The following is a 21,607-nucleotide window of genomic DNA, read 5'->3' as shown; positions in this document are numbered from 1 at the left end:
ACACATGTTAGACCTGACCTGCCTTAGGGTGGTCACCCCTAACTTTGTGCCTGCCTTCCTCCACTTTTTGGACCCTGTTTTGCTGGCTTTTAGACTCTGCACACTTTACCACTGCTAACCAGTGCTAAAGTGCATATGCTCTCTCCCTTTTTAACATGGTAACTTTGGATCATACCTGATTGGACTATTTAATTTACTTATAAGTCCCTAGTAATGTGCACTATATGTGCCTAGGGCCTGTAGATTAAATGCTACTAGTGGACCTGCAGCACTGGTTGTGCCACCCACTTAGGAAGCCCCCTTAACCTTGTCTCAGGCTTGCCATTGCAAGGCCTGTGTGTGCAGTTTCACTGCCACTTCGACTTGGCATTTAAAAGTACTTGCCAAGCCTAGAACTCCCCTTTTTCTACATATAAGTCACCCATAATGTGTGCCCTAGGTAACCCCTAGAGCAGGGTGCTGTGTAGGTAAAAGGCAGGACATGTACCTGTGTAGTTATATGTCCTGGTAGTGTAAAACTCCTAAATTCGTTTTTACACTACTGTGAGGCCTGCTCCCTTCATAGGCTAACATTGGGGCTGCCCTCATACATTGTTGAAGTGGCAGCTGCTGATCTGAAAGGAGCAGGAAGGTCATATTTAGTATGGGCAGAATGGTAATATAAAATCCTGCTGACTGGTGAAGTCGGATTTAATATTACTATTCTAGAAATGCCACTTTTAGTAAGTGAGCATTTCTTTGCACTTAAATCTTTCTGTGCCTTACAATCCACGTCTGGCTGGGCTTGGTTGACAGCTCCTTGTGCATTCACTCAGACACACCCCAAACACAGGGTACTCAGCCTCACTTGCATACATCTGCATTTTGAATGGGTCTTCCTGGGCTGGGAGGGTGAAGGGCCTGCTCTCACACAAAGGACTGCCACACCCCCTACTGGGACCCTGGCAGACAGGATTGAACTGAAAGGGGACCTGGTGCACTTCTTAGCCACTCTTTGAAGTCTCCCCCACTTCAAAGGCACATTTGGGTATAAAACAGGGCCTCTGCCCTACCTCATCTGACACTTGCTGGAGAAGAAACCTGAACAGGAAACTACATCCTGCCAAGAAGAACTGCCTGGCTGCTCAAAGGACTCATCTGTCTGCTTTCTACAAAGGACTGCTGCCTTGCTGTTGGCCTGCTGCCTTGCTGAACTCTTGTCTGGCTGTGAAAGTGCTCTCCAAGGGCTTAGATAGAGCTTGCCTCCTGTTCCCTGAAGTCTCAGGACCAAAAAGACTTCTCTTTTTCACTTGGACGCTTCGTGCACCGAAATTTTCAACGCACAGCTTGTTCGGCGGCGAGAAAAACGCCGCACACCGACGCGACGCCTTCGGGATGACCGGAACTTCGACGCACGGCCTCGCAAGGACAACGCCGCCCGACCTCCAGAGGAGAAATCGACGCGACGCCTGCCGTGAGAGCGACACTTCGACGTGCAGCCCCGCAGAACGACGCGCAGCCGGAAAACAAGCAGGAGAATCCACGCACAGACCTGGGACATCTGGTAATCCCTGCGATCCACAGAAAGAGACTGTCCGCGCGCTGGAAAATGACGCACGACTTCCCCGCGTGAAAAATAACAACGCAAGTCCGTGTGTGCTGTGGAGAAATCGACGCACACACCATTTTTCCACGTATCTCTTCTTCTGTGGCCCTCTGAGGAGATTTTCCACTCCAAACCAGGTACTTTGTGCTTGAAAGAGACTTTGGGGGTCATTCTGACCCTGACGGGCGGCGGAGGCCGCCCGCCAGAGTTCCCCCCTCCGAAATACCGCTCCGCGGTCGAAAGACCGCAGAGGGTATTCTAAGTTTTTCCCTGGGCTGGCGGGCGGTCGCCAAAAGACCGCCCGCCAGCCCAGGGAAAAACTCCCTTCCCACGAGGATGCCGGCTCGTAATCGAGCCGGCGGAGTGGGAAGGTGCGACGGGTGCTGTTGCACCCGTCGCGTATTTCACTGTCTGCCAAGCAGACAGTGAAATACTTGTAGGGGCCCTCTTACGGGGGCCCCTGCAGTGCCCATGCCAGTGGCATGGGCACTGCAGGGGCCCCCAGGTGCCCCGCGACCCCCCCTACCGCCATCCGGTTCCCGGCGGGCGGACCGCCGGGAACTGGATGGCGGTAGGGGGGGTCGGAATCCCCTCGGCGGCGCAGCTAGCTGCGCCGCCTTGGAGGATTCAAAAGGGCGGCGGTACACTGGCGGGAGACCGCCAGTGTTGCCGGTCCGACCGTGGCTTTACCGCCGCGGTCAGAATGCCCTGCGGGGCACCGCCGGCCTGTCAGCGGTGCTCCCGCCGACCCTGGCCCCGGCAGTCTAAGACCGCCGGGGTCAGAATGACCCCCTTTGTTTGCTTTTTAAAGACTTAAGACACTTTATATCACTTTTCAGTGATATCTCTACAAATTCACATTGCAACTTTATTCGTTTTGACCTACATTTATCCTGATAAATATTATATATTTTTCTAAACGCTGTGTGGTGTATTTTTGTGGTGCTATATGGTGGTATTGTATGATTTATTGCACAAATACTTTACACATTGCCTTCTAAGTTAAGCCTGACTGCTAGTGCCAAGCTACCAGAGGGTGGGCACAGGCTAATTTTGGATTGTGTGTGACTTACCCTGACTAGAGTGAGGGTTCTTGCTTGGACAGAGGGTAACCTGACTTCCAACCAAAAACCCAATTTCTAACACTGTTGGTACATTGTCACTAAAATAAAGTACCTTTATTTTTAGTAACTCTGAGTATTGTGTTTCTTATGATATAGTGCTATATGATATAAGTGGAATAGTAGGAGCTTTGCATGTCTCCTAGTTCAGCCTAAGCTGCTCTGGTATAGCTACTTCTGTCAGCCTAAGCTGCTAGAACACTACTAATTTAGTGATAAGGGATAACTGGACCTGGCACAAGGTGTAAGTATCATCAGGTACCCACTATAAGCCAGCCAGCCCCCTACATTGGTGGTGCAGCAGTGGGGTAAGTACTTGTAACTGCTTTACCACTTTGTCATTGGTGCTTTTCATAAGAAAAACATATACCAGATACTTCAGAATATACACAGTAACCTAAACAGTTTAACTTTCATTCTCTAAAACTTTCTAAAAAGTTTCTGAAAACTTTTTAAAAATTTCAAAAGTTTTTCTCTGTTCTTTTAAAAGTTCCAAAAACGTTGTTCTCTCTCTGTCCTAAACCTTTTCTATCATGTCTGCAGTAGAGCTTACTCCCACAGTTGTCCAGGTAACATATGGGAATCTAACCTTTAAATGTTTGAGGGGTTTCTGCATTGAAAGAGGTTTAGCAATTGGTAAGAATCGTACAAAAGATCTTCTCCTTAGCCTTCTCCTAGAAAGTGACCAGAACCAGTCTGGCCCATCCCAGGATCAGGAGGTAGAGGAGGGGGGTACTCAGCCAGACTCAAAGGAGTCCCCTGAGGATGCTGGTGAGGGTTCTTCCAAGGACCTGCCAGCTAACAGGCTACCTAGTGACATTGGTAGTGGGAGGGGGTCACACAACAGTAGGGCACCTTTCACTCCTAAAGCAAGGTTATTAGGGTCCAGCCAGTTAGGGACAGGTCCAACTCTGCAAATTCCCACATTTCTTCTGTGTCTCACAATTCCCAAGCCTCCCACCCTGAGGATAACTTAATGGAAAGGGAAGTCAGAAAGCTTAGGTTGGAAGAGGCCAGGCTGAAGCTTAAGCAGCAGCAGCTGGCCTTAGGCAGGGAATCTCTGGATGTGGAAAGGGAAAGGCAGTGGTTGGGGTTAGTTCCCCATGGTGGCACCAGCAGTGTTTTGACAGTATTCCTGTTAGAGAACAAGATTCCAGAAACCTGCATAAGATAGTCCCCCCTTACAAGGAGGGGGATGACATTAACAAGTGGTTTGCTGCACTTGAGAGGGACTGTATTGTACAGTTGGTAACTCAAAGGCAGTGGGCTGCTATCTTGTGGCTATCTTTCACTGGTAAGGGTAGAGATAGGCTCCCTACTGCCAGAGAAAGTGATGCTAACAATTAAAACATTTTGAAGGATGCACTCTTGGATGGATTTGGCTTAACCACTAAACAATACAGGATTACGTTCAGAGACACAAGAAAAGAGTCCTCTCAAGACTGGACAGACTTTGTAGACTGTTCAGTGAAGGCATTGGAGGGTTGGTTACATGGCAGTAAGGTGACTGACTATGAAAGCCTGTACAGTATAATCTAATCCTGAGAGAGCATATTTTAAACAATTGTGTGTCTGATTTGTTGCACCAGTACTTGGTAGACTGAGATCTGACCTCTCTCCAAGAATTAGGAAAGAAGGCAGACAAATGGGTCAGAACAAGAGTGAACAGAAAAGTTCATACAGGGGGTGACAAGGATGGCAAGAAGAAGGATGGTAAGTCTTCTGACAAGGGTGGGGACAAAGATAAAAAAACATTCGGAGTCTGCATCAGGCCCACAAAAATCCTATGGGGGTGGTGGGTTCAAATCTTCTCACAATCAGAAAAAGCCATGGTGTTATTTATGTAAAGTAAAAGGCCATTGGGCAAGTGATGTCACTTGTCTAAAGAAAAACACCAAGGCTCCCACTACCACAACCCCAACTACAACCTCTAATGCCCCTAGTAATAGCAGTGGTAGTGGGACGTCTACTACAAATAGCCAATCCAAGGGTGTAGCTGGGCTCACTATTGCCAGTGTAGTTTGGGTTGGTCTTGTTAGGGAGACCACAGAGGCTGTTTTAGTCTCTGATGGTGGCATTGACTTTGCCACCTTGGTTGCTTGTCCCCTTAATATGGGTAAATACAAGCAACTACCCCTAATTAATGGTGTTAAGGTTGAGGCCTACAGGGACACAGGAGCCAGTGTAACTATAGTTATAGAGAAACTGGTTCACCCTGATCAACACCTACTTGGTCAGCAGTACCAAGTGACTGATGCTCACAATAACACACTTAGCCACCCCATGGCTGTTGTGAATCTCAACTGGCAGGGGTTACTGGTCCAAAGAATGTTGTGGTAGCCACTGAATTACCTGTAGATTGCTTACTAGGCAATGATTTGGAGACATCAGCTTGGGCTGAAGTGGAGTTGGAGGCTCATGCATCAATGCTGGGCATTCCTGGGCATATTTTTGCTTTGACAAGGGCTCAGGCCAAAAAGCAAAACGGACAGGGAAATGTGGATCCTGGAACAATGGACTAAGTGCTCCCAAAAGCTAGGGGTATGAAAGGTAAATCCTTGCCCACTATCCCTCCCTCACCAGAAGATTACCCTTTTGAGGAAGAGGAATCCTCTCCTTGTGCAGAATCTACACCAGATGAGCTAGCAGCAGACACTGCTGAGCTTTTGGGTGCAGGGGGGCCTGATAGGGAAGAGCTGAGTGTGGCACAGCAGACCTGTCCCACACTAGAGGTTTTGAGACAGCAAGCTGTCAAACAGTGGCATGGGGATGTCAGTGATAGCCATAAGGTGCATTGGGAAGACAACCTCCTATATACTGAATCAAGGGACCCTAAACCTGGAGCTGCCAGGAGATTGGTCATCCCTTTGCAGTAAAGGGAGTTCCTTCTTACCTTGGCACATGAAATTCCTTTGGCTGGGCATTTGGGCCAAAGTAAAACTTGGAACAGACTTGTTACCCTGTTTCATTGGCCTCATATGTCAGAGGACTCAAAAGAGTTTTGTTGCTCTTCTGTCACCTGCCAAACCAGTGGTAAGACTGGTGGCACTCCAAAGGCCCCCTTAATTCCAATCCCTGTGGTTGGGGTGCCCTTTGAAAGGGTAGGGGTTGACATAGTTGGCACCCTTGAACCTTCCAACAGCTTCAGGCAATAGGTTTATCCTTTTGGTAGTGGACCATGCCATTAGGTATCCTGAAGCCATCCCCTTAAGGACCACTACAGCTTGTGCAGTGGCAAAGGCCCTCCTGGGAATCTTTTCTAGGGTGGGCTTCCCTAAGGAAGTGGTGTCAGATAGAGATAGTAACTTTATGTCTGCATACTTAAAAGCAATATGGAAGGAATGTGGTGTAACATACAAGTTCACTACTCCTTATCATCTACAAACAAATGGTCTGGTTGAGAGGTTTAATAAAACTCTCAAAGTTATGATAATGGGACTCCCTGAAAAACTCAGAAGGAGATGGGATGTCCTGTTACCGTGCCTCCTTTTTGCTTACAGGGGGGTACCCCAAAAAGGAGTAGGCTTTAGCCCCTTTGACCTCCTCTTTGGGCACCCTGTGAGAAGTCCCCTCTTGCACTTATTAAGGAGGGCTGCGAACAACCTTTAAAAGCTCCTAAACAGGACATTGTGGATAATGTTCTTGGCCTAAAATCAAGAATGGCTGAGTACATGAAAAAGGCCAGTAAAAACCTTCAGGCCAGCCAGAAGCTGCAAAGGCAATGGCATGACCAGAAGGCTGTCCTGACCCAGGACAGAAGGTGTGGGTATTGGAGCCTGAGGCCCCAAGAGCACTCCAGGACAAATGGAGTGGACCCCATCTAATTGTTGAGAAAAAGGGTGAGGTTACCAACTTGGTAGACCTGGGTACTGCCAGGAGTCTCCTTAGGGTGCTCCATGTCAACCGCCTAAAACCCTACTATGACAGGGCTGATCTCACCCTGCTCATGACAACTGATGAGGGACAGGAAGAAGAGAGTGACCCTCTCCCTGATCTCTTCTCCACCACTGAAGCTGATGGCTTAGTGGAGGGAGTACTACTTGCAGATTGTCTTACTGCAGAGCGGAAGGACAACTGTGTAAATCTATTAAGTCTGTTTTCTGAACTCTTCTACCTGATATCAGGTCGCACTACTTGGTGTGAGCATACAATCAATACTGATACAGTTAACCTGCCAAAAGTAAGATTTATAGGCAGCCTGACCATGCCAGGGACTGCAAAAAACAAGAGGTTCAGAAAATGTTAGACTTAGGAGTGATTGAGCCTTCAGAAAGCCCATGGTCTAGCCCAGTGGTGCTTGTTCCAAAACCTCACAGTAAGGATGGTAAAAAAGAGATGAGGTTTTGTATGGACTATAGAGGGCTCAACCAAGTAACCAAGACAGATGCTCACCCTATACCCAGGGCAGATGAGCTGATAGATACACTGGCTTCTGCAAGTATCTAAGCACTTTTGATTTAACTGCAGGGTATTGGCAGATTAAATTATCAGAAGATGCTAAACCAAAGACTGCATTTTCAACCATTGGAGGGCACTATCAATTCACTGTGATGCCCTTTGGTCTGAAGAATGCACCTGCCACTTTTCCAAGGTTGGTGAACACTGTCCTGCAAGGGTTGGAAGCTTTTAGTGCAGCATATCTGGATGATATAGCTGTCTTTAGCTCCACCTGGGATGAACACCTGGTCCACCTGTGGAAAGTTTTTGAGGCCCTGCAGAAGGCAGGCCTCACTATCAAGGCCTCAAAGTGCCAGATAGGGCAGGGGAAAGTGGTTTATCTGGGCCACCTGGTAGGTGGGGAACAGATTGCACCACTGCAGGGGAAGATTCAGACCATTATGGAATGGGCTCCCCCTACAAAAAAAAAAACAAGTGAGAACCTTTCTAGGCCTCACAGGGTACTATAGGAGGTTTATTAAGAATTATGGCTCTATTGCAGCTCCTCTTAATGACCTCACTAGTTAGCAGATGCCTAAAAAGTTACTGTGGACAGCTAGCTGTCAAAAAGCTTTTGATGAGCTCAAACAGGCCATGTGCTCTGCACCTGTTCTAAAAAGCCCTTGCTACTCCAAAAAGTTCATAGTCCAGACTGATGCTTCTGAATTGGGGTTTGGGGCAGTGCTATCACAGCTTAATAATGAGGGCCAGGATCAACCTGTTGCATTTATCAGCAGGAGGTTGACCCCTAGAGAAAAGCGTTGGTCTGTCATAGAGAGGGAGGCCTTTGCTGTGGTCTGGGCACCGAAAAAGTTGAGACCATACCTGTTTGGTACTCACTTTAGTGTTCAGACAAACCACAAACCTCTACTTTGGCTAAAACAAATGAAAGGTGAAAACCCTAAATTGTTGAGGTGGTCCAGCTCCCTACAGGGGATGGACTATACAGTGGAACATACACCTGGGAGTACCCACTCCAATGCAGATGGACTATCCAGATATTTCCACTTAGACAATGAAGACTCATCTGGGCAAGGTTAGCCTTATTGTACCTCATTTGGGAGGGGTGTGTAGGAAAGTACCATCTTGCCTGGCATGTTATCCCCATTTTTTACTTGTATGTATATTTGTTTTTGCCTGTGTCACTGGGATCATGCTAGCCAGGACCCCAGTGCTCATAAGTTGTGCCCTGTATGTGTTCCCTGTGTGGTGCCTAACTGTATCACTGAGGCTCTGCTAACCAGAACATCAGTGTTTATGCTCTCTCTGCTTTTAAAATTGTCACTGCAGGCTAATGACTAATTTTACCAATTCTAATTGGCACACTGGAACACCCTTATAATCCCCTAGTATATGGTACTTAGGTACCCAGGGTATTGGGGTTCCAGGAGATCCCTATGGGCTGCAGCATTTCTTTTGCCACCCATAAAGAGCTCAGACAATTCTTGCACAGGACTGCCACTGCAGCGTGAGTGGAATAACGTCCACATTATTTCACAGCCATTTTACACTGCACTTAAGTAACTTATAAGTCACCTATATGTCTAACCCTCACTTAGTGAAGGTTAGGTGCAAAGTTAGTAAGTGTGAGGGCACCCTGGCACTAGCCAAGGTGCCCCCACATTGTTCAGGGCAATTTCCCTAGACTTTATGAGTGCGGGGACACCATTACACGTGTGAACTACATATAGGTCAATACCTATGTGTAGCGTCAAAATGGTAACTCCGACAATGGCCATGTAACATGTCTAAGATCATGGAATTGTCCCCCCAAGCCAAATCTGGTATTGGGGTGCCAATCCCATGCATCCCCGGGCCTCCAGCATGGGCCCCGGGTACTGCCAAACTAGCTCTCTGGGGTTTTCTCTGCAGCTACCGCTGCTGCCAAACCTCAGACAGGTGTCTGTCCCCCTGGGGCCTGGGCAGCCCAGTCCCAGGAAGGCAGAACAAAGGATTTCCCTTTGGAAATAGGTGTTAAGGGCCTGAGAGGAGTAGCCTCTCCTGGCCTCTGGAAATGCTTTGAAGGGCACAGATGGGTGCCCTCCTTGCATAAACCAGTCTACACCAGTTCAGGAATCCCCCAGTCCCTGCTCTGGCACGAAACTGGACCAAGGAAAGGTGAGTGACCACTCCCCTGTCCATCACCACCCCAGGGGTGGTGCCCAGAGCTCCTCCAGTGTGCCCCAGACCTCTGCCATCTTGAATGCAGAGGTGTTAGGGCACAATGGAGACCTCTGAGTGGCCAGTGCCAGCAGGTGATGTCAGAGACCCCTTCTGATAGGCTCTTACCTGGTTAGGTAGCCAATCCTCCTCTGAGGGCTATTTCGGGTCTCTCCTGTGGGTTTCTCTTCAGATAACGAATGCAAGAGCTCACCAGAGCTCCTCTGCATCTCTCTCTTCAACTTCTGCCAAGGATCGACCGCTGACTGCTCCAGGACGCCTGCAAAACCACAACAAAGTAGCAAGACGACTACCAGAACCATTGTAGCGCCTAATTCTGCCAGCTTTCTCAACTGTTTCCTGGTGGTGCATGCTCTGAGGGCTGTCTGCCTTCACCCTGCATTGTAAGCGAAGAAGAAATCTCCAGTGGGTCAAAGGAATCTTCCCCCTGCTAACGCAGGCACCAAACTTCTGCATCACCGGTCCTCTGGGTCCCCTCTCATCTTGATGAGTGTGGTCCTTGGAACACAGGAGCTGGATCCAAGTGACCCCGACAGTCCAGTAGTGCTTCTGTCCAAATTTGGTGGAGGTAAGTCCTTGCCTCCCCACGCCAGACAGCAATCCTGTGTACTGCGTGATCTGCAGCTGCTTGGGCTTCTGTGCACTTTCGCAAGACTTCCTTTGTGCACAGCACAGCCCACATCCCCAGCACTCCAACCTGCATTGCCCAACTCGCTGAGTTGACCTCCGACTTTGTGGTACCCTCTTTTGTTGTGCTGAGATGACCGCCATGCTCAGATTTCCTGAATGCCTGTTTAGGTGCTTCTGCTGGTGCTGTCTGCTTCTACATGGGCTCTTTCTGTTGTTGGGCGCTGCCTCTGTCTCCTCCTCCAAGGGGCGACCTCCTGGTCCTTCCTGGGCCCTGGCAGTACCCAAAATCTTCAACTGTGACTCTTGCAGCTAGCAAAGCTTGTTTGCGGTCTTTCTGCGTGAAAACAACTCTGCATCCTCCAGCACGCCGTGGGACATCTTCTGACCAAAGGAGAAGTTCCTGGCTCCTTCCATTGTTGCAGAATCTTTGGTTTCATCCACCCAAGTGCAGCCCTTTTGCACCTTCATCTGGGGTTTAGTGGGCTCCTGCCCCCTCTGGACACTTGCATGACTCTTGGACTTGGTCCCCTTCCTTTGAAGGTCCTCAGGTCCAGGAATCTGTCTTCAATGCTTTGCAGTCAGTCGTTGTCCTCGCAGAATCCCCTATCTCGACTTTACTGTATTTCTGGGTGTAGTAGGGTAACTTTACTCCTACTTTTCAGGGTTTTGGGGTGGGGTATCTTTGACACCCTTAGTGTTTTCTTACACTTCCAGCGACCCTCTACACACTACACTAGGCCTGGGGTCCATTTGTGGTTTGCATTCCACTTTTGAAGTATATGGTTTGTGTTGCCCCTGGGCCTATTGTCTCCTATTGCATTCTATTGTGTAAGTGTTTACTTACCTGATTTTGTTTTATGTGTATATTTTGTGTATTTTACTTACCTCCTAAGGGAGTATATCCTCGGAGATACTTTTGGCATATTGTCACTAAAATAAAGTACCTTTAGTTGTAGTAACTCTGCGTATTGTGTTTCTTATGATATAGTGCTCTATGATATAAGTGGTACAGTAGGAGCTTTGCATGTCTCCTAGTTCAGCCTAAGCTGCTCTGCTATAGCTACCTCTATCAGCCTAAGCTGCTAGAACACTACTAATCTACTAATAAGGGATAATTGGCCCTGGCACAAGGTGTAAGTACCATCAGGTACCCATTATAAGCCAGGCCAGCCTCCTGTAATATTCACTAACATTTCTATTTGTTTGGAAGTGTGCAATCCCAATTTGTACTTCACTGTCAAAGCAAAAGTAGAAGTGTCAGTTAATGAGTCCCATAGGATATGTGACTTTTTACGTTAGAGACCTTAAGTAGTATTTACCATCATGTCAGCCTTAGTTTCAACTGTAGATATGCTCACTCAGTTTGAGGAATAGGCCTTTCAAGGCGTACTCGGACACCTCCTACTTGCATCCACAAACTGGAAGGAGTTGGATTTACCACCGTTAGTGCATTGAAGATGCAGGAAAGACATGTTTTCTTGAGCTTTAAGTGGTTAATAGCAGAAAGCATTAGTATAGGTTCACTTGTCAATTGTACAGGATGAGTCAGGACTCTGATGAGGACAGAGACATGAATGGGTAAGAAAAGCTTATGGTAGGTGTGCTTTCCCAGGGATATTGCACAGGTAGAAGGCAGATAATAAAGGTAGCACAGATGCACATCATCTACACCTTTGGATTTACACCCACTGGTGTCACGCAGGCACTGAAGGACAATGACATGTAGTGTTTGACCTGCTTGCCATGTTCATTCTCCATTAGAGCTTAGTAGATGTTCAATTTTCTGTATGATAAGTGCATTACAGTCACAGCACTGCACATAACAGTGGCTGGGACACATGCTATGTTCTCACAGACTACCCTGTGTGCCAAACACTATCCTTCTTTATAGTTTATGACATGCTCTTTAGGGAACTTTTCAAAATTTCCCCAGCATGGCTGCCTTAGTTTCAATGGTAACTATGCTCACTCCGGTCAATGAATGGGCCTCAAAAAGAATTTTTGGACACCCCCAGCTTGCATCCACAAACTGGAAGGAGTTGGATTTAGCACAGTGAGGGGCATATTTATACTTTTTGTTGCAAAACTACGCTGACACAGTTTTGCATCAAAAAGTTTAGCACCGCCTTGAGCCATTCCTAAGCGCAAGCCAGGCACCATATTTATTGAATGGCGCAAGCCGTTGCAATGGCTTGGCTATCGTAAAAAAAAATGACATTAGCAGGGTGGGGGTGGTGGTATGGGAGAGCGAGGTTTTGCACCCAAAAATGACATTTGGCTAGTTAGAGGCAAAAAAAAACATGCCTCTAACCAGTCTAGCATCATTTTCTGATGAAAAGCCATCCATATCACATGACTCTTTGCACCATTATTTACCTTCTCTTCCCACCTGGGCATCATTTTAGCATGGGGGGGATAAATATGGGGCTATGAGGTTAGCATCATTTTTTAGATGGGAACGCCTACCTTGCATCTCATTGACACATGGTAGGTTCATGCATCTAAGAAATGGTGCAAACTCCACGATTTTTATGTTAAATATGAAGTTAGTTTTGTTCTGAATTTGCCTAATAAAATGATGCAAATTCGGCTTAAATGGTGTATAAATATGTCCCTGAGTGCACTATAGACACATGAAAAACATGTCTTCCTGAGCCTCAGGTGGCTTTCATGGGATCCGTTAATAAAGGTTCCTTACGCATTCCTTTGGTAATGTGCAGGAAAAAGGAGGAAGTTACTTGACAGATGGTAAAATTTTATCCAACGTTTTCGGTCCTGTCTGATGTATGAATGTGATGGGCCCCTGTCTGGCAGCAGTAAGTTGATGTGAGTACAATGATTGGTTGGATTGGGCCTGTGGCCCCGGTATGAAAGTGCTGTGTGTAATGCATGTATGTCGTGTGAATGAACCATAAAGCGGCTGGTGCTGTGAAGTGGCTTTATGTCCCACCTTCAGAAAGCTTGGGTTCAGTACTCAGATACTTTGATAAGTATTCATGAATGGAAACCATAATTTTTGGAGGTACTAAAAACCAACCAGTGTGAGTGGTGGATTAACTTTAACATACTAGTTCCAGGGGAGTCCAATGATGCAGGACTTATGTGGCTCTCTCCAGTTTTCTTTCATCCAGAATCCCCTTGAAATCACAAACATTCCTTTGAAAACACATTTTCTTTGCATTCCTGTGAGGGAAAGTCCTGGAATCTGCAGGCAGCCAAACATTTTCTACAACCCAGTGTTCTGTTAAGTTTCCAGAGAAAAACAGTGGCTAGGCAAGTGACCACGACAGGGAAGGCCCAAAACATATTGTTTAGACATCAAAATTACCAATCACACGACAGCCTGGTTTTGTAAGACGATCACCTGAGTCTTTGGTCCTGGGCAAAGCGGCCATATAGGAAACCTACCAAACCCAGACATTTCTGAAATCTAGACACCTATACAGTCCATGTAGGTGTTGTGTGTGTGGATTCCACAGTGCTTTCTTACCCAGAATACCCTGCAAAGGTGAAACCTTGATTAAAAACATAATTTTTCCTTGCTTTTCCATCATGTAACCTACAGGAATGTGCAAGGATCCACACAACTCCCACCACCCAGTGTTTAACCACTTGACCTGATTAAAACACAACTACACTTGTGTGCCTGTGCCTATTGCCCACATCAGGAATAGATCACTCCAGGGTCAACAGCAGCCCTTATGCATGGACTACCATTGACCCTTGTATGATGCATTTCTGTCAGGAGCACTAGGCCCAGGCATGCCAGTGGGGTAGTGTTTTTATCATGACAAGTTGGGGATCACTAGATGGTAAGATGTTTGTGGATCCATGCATATTCCTCTAGTTTACTTCACAGAAATGCAATGATAAATGCTGTTTTTATTCAATGTTTCAGCTTTGCATGGTATTCTGCGTAACAAAACATTGGAGATTCCACACAAGCCTAATGTCTATTTTTTAGAAATGTCTGGGCTTTGTAGGCATCCCTAAATGGTTCTAGATCCCGGGACTAATTAGTACATTCACCTCAGTTATCATTATCGACACACTACATTTTGGGCCCTTCCCTGTTGCAGGGACTTGGCCTATCTACACAAGTGAGGTACCATTTTTATTGAGAGACTTGGAGGACTGCTGGGTGGAAGGAGGTCTGTGGCTTCCCTCAGATTCCAGAACTTTGCAATGCTGAAATATGAGGAAAATGAGTTTTCAAGACATATTTTGAGGTTTTCAAAGGATTCTGGTGAGAGCCCCACAAGTAACCCCATTCTAGATTTCCCTAGGTGTCTAGTTTTTAAAAATGCATAGGTTTGTTATGTTTCCCTAGGCGCCAAATGAGCTAGAAGCCAAAATCCACAGATATGCACTGTTCAAAAACATGTTAGTCTTCATTGGAGAAATGTGATGTGTCCACCTTGTGTTTTGGGGCATTTCCTGCTGTGGACACTAGGCCTACCCACACAAGTGAGGTTCCATTTTTATTGGAAGGCTTGTGGGAATGCTGGATGGAAGGTAGTTACTGACTCCCCTCAGATTCCAGAACTTTGTATCCCTAAAATGTGAGAAATATGTGTTTTTTTAGACAAATTTTGAGGTTGGCAAAGGATTCTGGTGAGAGCCCCACAAGTAACCCCAGTCTAGATTTCCCTAGGTGTCTAGTTTTTAAAAATGCATAGGTTTGTTAGGTTTCCCTAGGCGCCAAATGAGCTATAGGCCAAAATCCACAGATATGCACTGTTGAAAAAACATGTTAGTCTTCATTGGGGAAATGTGATGTGTCTATCTTGTGTTCTGGGGCATTTCCTGCTGTGGACACTAGGCCTACCCACACAAGTGAGGTTTCATTTTTATTGGAAGGCTTGTGGGAATGCTGGATGGAAGGTAGTTACTGACTCCCCTCAGATTCCAGAACTTTGCATCCCTAAAATGTGAGAAATATGTGTTTTTTTAGACAAATTGTGAGGTTGGCAAAGGATTCTGGGTGACCGAACCTGGTGAAAGCCCTCTAAGTCACCCTATTGTGGATTTTTCTAGGTGTCTAGGTTTCAAAAATGCGTAGGTTTGCTAGGTTTCCCCAGGTGCTGGATGAGCTGGAGGCAAAAATCCACAGCTAGACACTTTGCAAAAAAACATGACCATTTTCATTGAGAAAATGTGATGTGTCCATGTTCTGTTTTGGGGCATTTGCTGTCGCGGGCACTAGGCCTACCCACCCAAATGGGGTATGATTTTTAGCGGGAGTCTTGGGGAAATGCTGGGTCAAAGGACTTTTGTGGCTTCCCTGAGATTCCAGAACTTTGCATCGCTGAAATGTGAGGAAAATGTATTTTTTAGACAAATGTTAAAGTTTGCAAAGGATTCTGGATGACAGAATCTGGTGGGAGCACCACAAGTCACAATGTTCTGGATTCCCCTGGGTGGCTAATTTGAAAACAAATGCATTGGTTTGCTAGGTTTCCCTATGTACTGGCTGAGCTGGAGGACAAAATCCACAGCCAGGCACTTAGCAAAAAACCCGCCTGTTTTCATTGGGAACATGCGATGAGACCACATTGTATTTTGGGTTGTCTCCTGTTGCAGGAACTAGTCTACCCACACAAGTCAGGTACCGTTTATATTGGGAGACTTGAGGGAATGCTGGATGGAAGGAAGTTTGTGGCTCATCTCAGATTCCAGGACTTTGCATTGTTGAAATGTGAGGAAAATGTGTGTTTAAGACACATTTTGAGGTTTGCAAAGGATTCTGGGTGACAGAACCTGGTGAGCGCTCCACCACCCACCCCATTCTGGATTCCCCTAGGTGTTTAGGTTTAAAAAATGCATAGGTTTGCTAGGTTTCCCTACGTGTCGGCTGAGCTAGAGGCCAAAATCCACAGCTAGGCACTTAGCAAAAAACATGTTGGTTTCCATTGGGAAAATTGGATGTGTCTTTTGGGCTGTTTGCTGTCACGGCACTAGGCCTAACCACACAAGTGGGGTATGATTTTTATCGGGAGACTTGAGGAAATGCTGGATCAAAGAATGTCTGTGGCTCCCTACAGATTCCATAACCTTGCATCATTGAAATGTGAGGAAAATGTGTTTTTCAGCCAAATTCTGAGTCTGCAAAGGATTCTTGGTGACAGAATCTAGTGGGAGCCCCACAAGTCACCATATTCTGGATTCCCCTAGGTGGCTAATTTAAACAAATGCATTGGTTTGTTAGGTTTCCCTAGGTGCTGGCTGAGCTGGAGGACAAAATCCACAGCTAGACACTTTGCAAAAAACAATTCTGTTTTCATATGGAAAATGTGATGTATCCATGTTGTATTTTAGGGCGTTTCCTGTCACATTCACTAGGCCTACCCATTCAAGTAAGGTACCATTTTTTTATTGGAAGACTTGCAGGAATGCTGGGTGGATGGTAGTTACTGACTCCCCTAAGACTCTAGAACACTGCATCACTAAAATATGAGGAAAATGTGTTTTGTTAGACATATTTTGAGGTTTGCAAAGGAGTCTGGGTGACAGAACCTGCATAGAGCCCCACAAGTCATACGATTCTTGATTTCTCTAGGATTCCAGTTTTAAAAAATGAATAGGTTTGCAAGGCTTCCAGGATACCTGCTGAGCTAGAGGCCAAATTCCGCAGCTAGGCACTTTGCAAAGAATGCATCAGTTTTCTTTGAGAAAATTTGATGTGTCCATGTTGTGTTTTGGGGCGTTTCCTGTCAAAAGCACGAGACCTACACACACAAGTGAGGTACCATTTTTATCAGGAGACTTGGGGGAACGCTGGGTGGAAGGAAGTTTGTGGCTCCCCACATATTCCACAACTTTGCATCATTGAAATATGTGTTTAAGGCAAATTTTGAGGTTTGACAAGGATTCTGGGAGACAGAACCTAGAGAGAACCCCACAAGTTACCCCATTCTGGATTTACCTAAGAGTCCAGTTTTAAAAAATGAATAGGTTTGCAAGATTCCCAAGGTGCCGGCTGAGCTAAGGCCAAAATCCACAGCTAGGCACTTTGCAAAAAATGCGACCATTTTCATTGGGAAAATTTGATGTGTCCACATTGTGTTTTGGGGTGTTTCCTGTCACGAGCACTAGGCCTACCCACACAAGTGAGTTAACAATTTTTAGAAGGAGACTTGGGGAAATGCTGGGTGGAAGGAGGTTTGTGACTTCTCTCATATTCCACAACTTTGCATGGTTGAAATGTGAGGAAAATGTGTGTTTAGGACAAATTTTGAGCTTTGCTAAGGATTCTGGGTGACAGAACCTGATGAGAGTCCCACGAGTGACCCCATTCTGGATATTCCTAGGTGTCTAGTTTTCAAAAATGTATAGTTTTTCTAGGTTTCACCAGGTGCCGGCTGAGCTAGTGGCCAAAATCCACAGCTAGGCACTTTGCAAAAAAAAGGTCTGTTTTCATTGGGAAAATGTGATGTGTCCATGTTGTGTTTTGGGGTGTTTCCTGTCATGAGTACTAGGCCTACGCACACAAGTGAGGTACCATTTGTATCGGGAGACTTGAGGGAATGCTAGTAGAAGGAAGTTTGTGGCTCTGCTCAGATTCCAGAACTTTGCATTGCTGAAATGTGGAGAAAATGTGTTTTAGAGATCAATTTTGAGGTTTGCAGAGGATTCTGGGTGGCAGAACCTGGTGAGAGCCCCACAAGTCACCCCATACTCGAATTCCCTAGGTGTCTAGTTTTCAAACAATGTATAGGTTTGCAAGGTTTCCCTATGTGCCAGCTGATCTAGAGGCCAAATTCCACAGCTAGGTACTGTGCAAGAAATGCATCCATTTTCACTAGAAAAATGTGATGTGTCCACGTTGCGTTTTTGGGCGTTATCTTTTGTGAGCACTACGCCTAACCACACAAGTGAGGTACCATATTTATCAGGTGGTTGGAGGAACACAGAATAGATGAACAAGTGTTATTGCCAATTGTCTTTTTCTACCCTGTGTAAGAAAGAAGTCATTTTCAGAAATGGACTGTAATATCTTGTGGCCATTTTGAAAATACATACATTTACCAAAACAATTGCTGTATACCTGGTATAAAATAAAAACCCATTGCAAGGCGCAGCTCATTTAATGGCTCTGGGTACCTTGGGTTCTTGATGAATCTACAAACCCTACATACCCCCACAACTGGAAGGGTCTAACAGACATAATGGTGTATTGCTTTTAAAAATCTGTCATAGATGGAAAAAGTTACAGAAGAAAACATAGACAGAAATGACTGTTTTTTTTCAACTCAAATTCAATATTTTTTTTTATTTCAACTGTTACTTTCTGTAGGAAAACTGTGACGTATCTACACAAATGACCTTGCTGAAATCAGAATTTTGACTACTTTTCAGAAATGTTTATCTGTCAGGGATCCACTATTGTCTTTGCACCCATTTTCAGTTACTAACTGGAAGGAGGCTGAAAGCACAAAAAAATAGTAAAAATGGGGTGTGCCCCAGTAAAATACCAAAACGGTGTTAAAAAATGTGGTTTTCTGATACAAGTCTGCCTGTTCCTGAAAGCTGGGAAGATGGTGATTTTAGCACCGCAAACCCTTTGCTGATCCCATTTGCAGGGAACAAAACAAATGCTTTCTTCTGCAGCACTTTTTCCCTATGTTTCCCCAAACCCCCAAATTCTAGCTGTGTTTTGGGTACTTCTCTGTCTCCTCCAGGTGAATCCACAAACTCTTGGTATCTTTAGAATCCCCAGGATGTTGGATAAAAGGACGCAAATTTGGCGTGGGTAGCTCATGTGGACAAAAAATTATCAGAGCTTAAGTGCAAACTATCCCAAATAGTCAAAAAAGGGCTCGGGCCTGGGGTGGAGGAAGGCCCGACAGCCAAGGGATTAATATTCAAATTAGAAATGTTGAATTAGACTTCTATTTAAGGAGTTTCAGGATATGACACACAAATATATTGTGCTGCAGTTTAGCAGATTTTGCGGTCTGCAAGAAATAATGAATACGGCTTTGAAGCATTGCACATAAATGTTTTATTTACTCATGAGAATACATTTTTTAATGTCATGATCCTCTTTTTGATTATGTTTGAGGGCTAGAGTTTTTATGGCTTCCTATGGAATGCCTTGTGCTAGCTTTTAACTTAATTTTAAGGGGGGTTCTGCTTGCTTAGTATTTCAATCCTGGAAACACAGAAGCAGTCGACAAGCAGCAGCAAAAAGGCAATGTAGCCGGATAGTGGGATTGGAGCCTCAACGGAAGGGAGAAATACAGTAGGCAATTGGTGCTTGAGGGTGCACAGTAATTGGGACACTTGCAGAAGGTAAATTGAGTCAGACACAGTAATAGGGCTTCAGTGGAATGGGAAAGTGAATGCAGGACACATGTAAGTAATCCATATGGATAATTTCACAGGATAATTCACAGGAGGAGTTCACTCTGCTGTCTGTGAATAAACATACCTGTTTTCACTCAGCAGAGTGGGTTCCAGGTATAGATGCTTATTGGCCCCATTTATGAGTTGCCCATTCCGCAACACTGACATTTTAGTGACCTGGACAATGTATTTAGGGAATGGTAGTTTGGATTTTTAACATGCTAAGCAGTGTTTTAGATGGCCATCTCACTAGTGAACCCTCATTTCTATCCTTGGCAGTGCTGTCTCTAAATTAAACATCTGAGTGATAGCATTGGGGGCATCACTTGTCTGAAGACATTGTGGAGGAGCCTGCTGAAGGAAGGAGTAGAACAAGTTAGAGGAGAATGATGAGAAGGAGAAGAAGGATCAGACTCTGTACCACCAGGAGGGTTAAGACAACCAGAGCCATGAAGACCAGGACAAGAAAAAACAGGCCCAGGAGACCTAAATTACGAGGAGCAGAATTACCAATGCCAAAGGAGGCCTGAAATAAATAGACAATGAGAAACAGGATAAGGGGAAAAAACAGAAGTAAGGGTACCAGGACAAAGTAGGAAGGATCAGGAGCACCAGGAGGATGTGGAAAAGGGGACTCTGGACCCAGTGGGCAAGAGCCTGAAGGAACAGAATCACAAGGGGTAGAAGGAGCAGAAGGCCGTAGACCATAATGACAAGGATTGCTAAGAGAGGCTGAGAGCACCAACAAGGACCAGAGGAATAAGGATGGCCAGGAGTAGCAGATCTAGTTGGACTGACAAAAGATGCCAAGTATCAGGGCATCTATGGAAAGAGGGACAAGAGAATGGAGAGCTAAGATCATAGAAATCAGATCAAAGAGGATCAAATGGCTAGAAGCATCTGGACCAGTACCAGGAAGACCCTAACCAGAAAGGACTTATTCCACAACACTGGTATCTGTTCCGCCGGGAAGGCCTTGTTATTTTGAGGCACTGACCCCACCTTGGTGTAAGAAATTGGGTTATTGGCTGAGGGTGGTGGAAGCCCCATACTTCTTGGTAGGGTAAACCACAAAAGTCACTCAATTAACCATTGCTTAACCCTCAGGATGTTTAGCACAGAAAATCCAGGCTTAACCTAGAAGCAATGTGGAAAATGTGTATGCAACATACAAACTGTCGTAAAGAGATAACAGAGCACAAGAAGAATCTCAAACCAATATTGAGATATAGAGTACATATTTATATGTAAAATGTCTCAAAATAAATGAAATCCAATTAGTAGAAATCAAGTTTTTTAGAGTTTTTAGTGAAGCGAGTGCCGTAAAGATATAAGCGCCAACCGTGAGTATCACTGTATATACCTCAGGGAACTTTGAATAACTCTTCACGGTTCGATCACTTTGATAGTACTTCCTTTTTTCAATCTTTACTCTTGTTGACCAGTCATGGTGCACACTTGGAAGGTGCTGTGTCTTAAGGTCATAACACCACTCTCCATTTCATACACCCAAAGTCATTGTGTTATGTTCTTTCCCTGATAATTGTTTACACTTAAACACTTAGTAAAGTTATATTTGTGTTGGAGTTCAAATTGAATTAACCCATTCACAAATTTGACTAAGCATAATTCAAGAAATCATAATAATGCAAGAACGCATCTTAAGTATTCCAATAATACATTTGTTTAAAAACAAAAGATTCAACAATAACAGAATAAAGAAATTTTAACACATAAATCACGACTAAAGCTCAAATGAAACCACTCCTCTACCAAAGTAAACAAGGCAATTCTAGTAATTTTCTTGATGATACACTTGTGAGAAATGATCCATTTGTAATGGAGTAATGACCTTGACATGCTTAAAAATTGAAATCAGAGGTCATGGATCAAATAACATCGTAACCCTCCTGCAAATTAACTGAGTAGAATGGAAATACTTATCATAACAATTCCAGTGATGATTAGCTTCCAACAAAAAATCTAATAGTAAAGTAATAATGACCTTGTAATACCTAGAAAAGTATAATTAGTAGTTAAAGATCAAACTGAATGCCCCCCATGTTAACCAAGGAAAATGCAAGTACTCTTAAAACGATTCACATCATGCAATACTTGTACTAAAAGCTCCAACAGTAATTGAATAATTTCACAAAAAACTACATGATTACCCTCCACTAAGTTAGTCAAGGAAATGCAAGTACTTACATAACAATTCAAATGACACAATGCATGGATCATGTATGCTAACAGTAAAGGAATAGTCACATTGAAACACTTAGAAAAAGTTTATTTCGAGGTCAAA

This window comes from Pleurodeles waltl, chromosome 2_1 (genome assembly GCF_031143425.1).
Source record: "Pleurodeles waltl isolate 20211129_DDA chromosome 2_1, aPleWal1.hap1.20221129, whole genome shotgun sequence".
NCBI lineage: Eukaryota > Metazoa > Chordata > Amphibia > Caudata > Salamandridae > Pleurodeles > Pleurodeles waltl.
Note: the sequence above shows the minus strand (reverse complement) of the source record.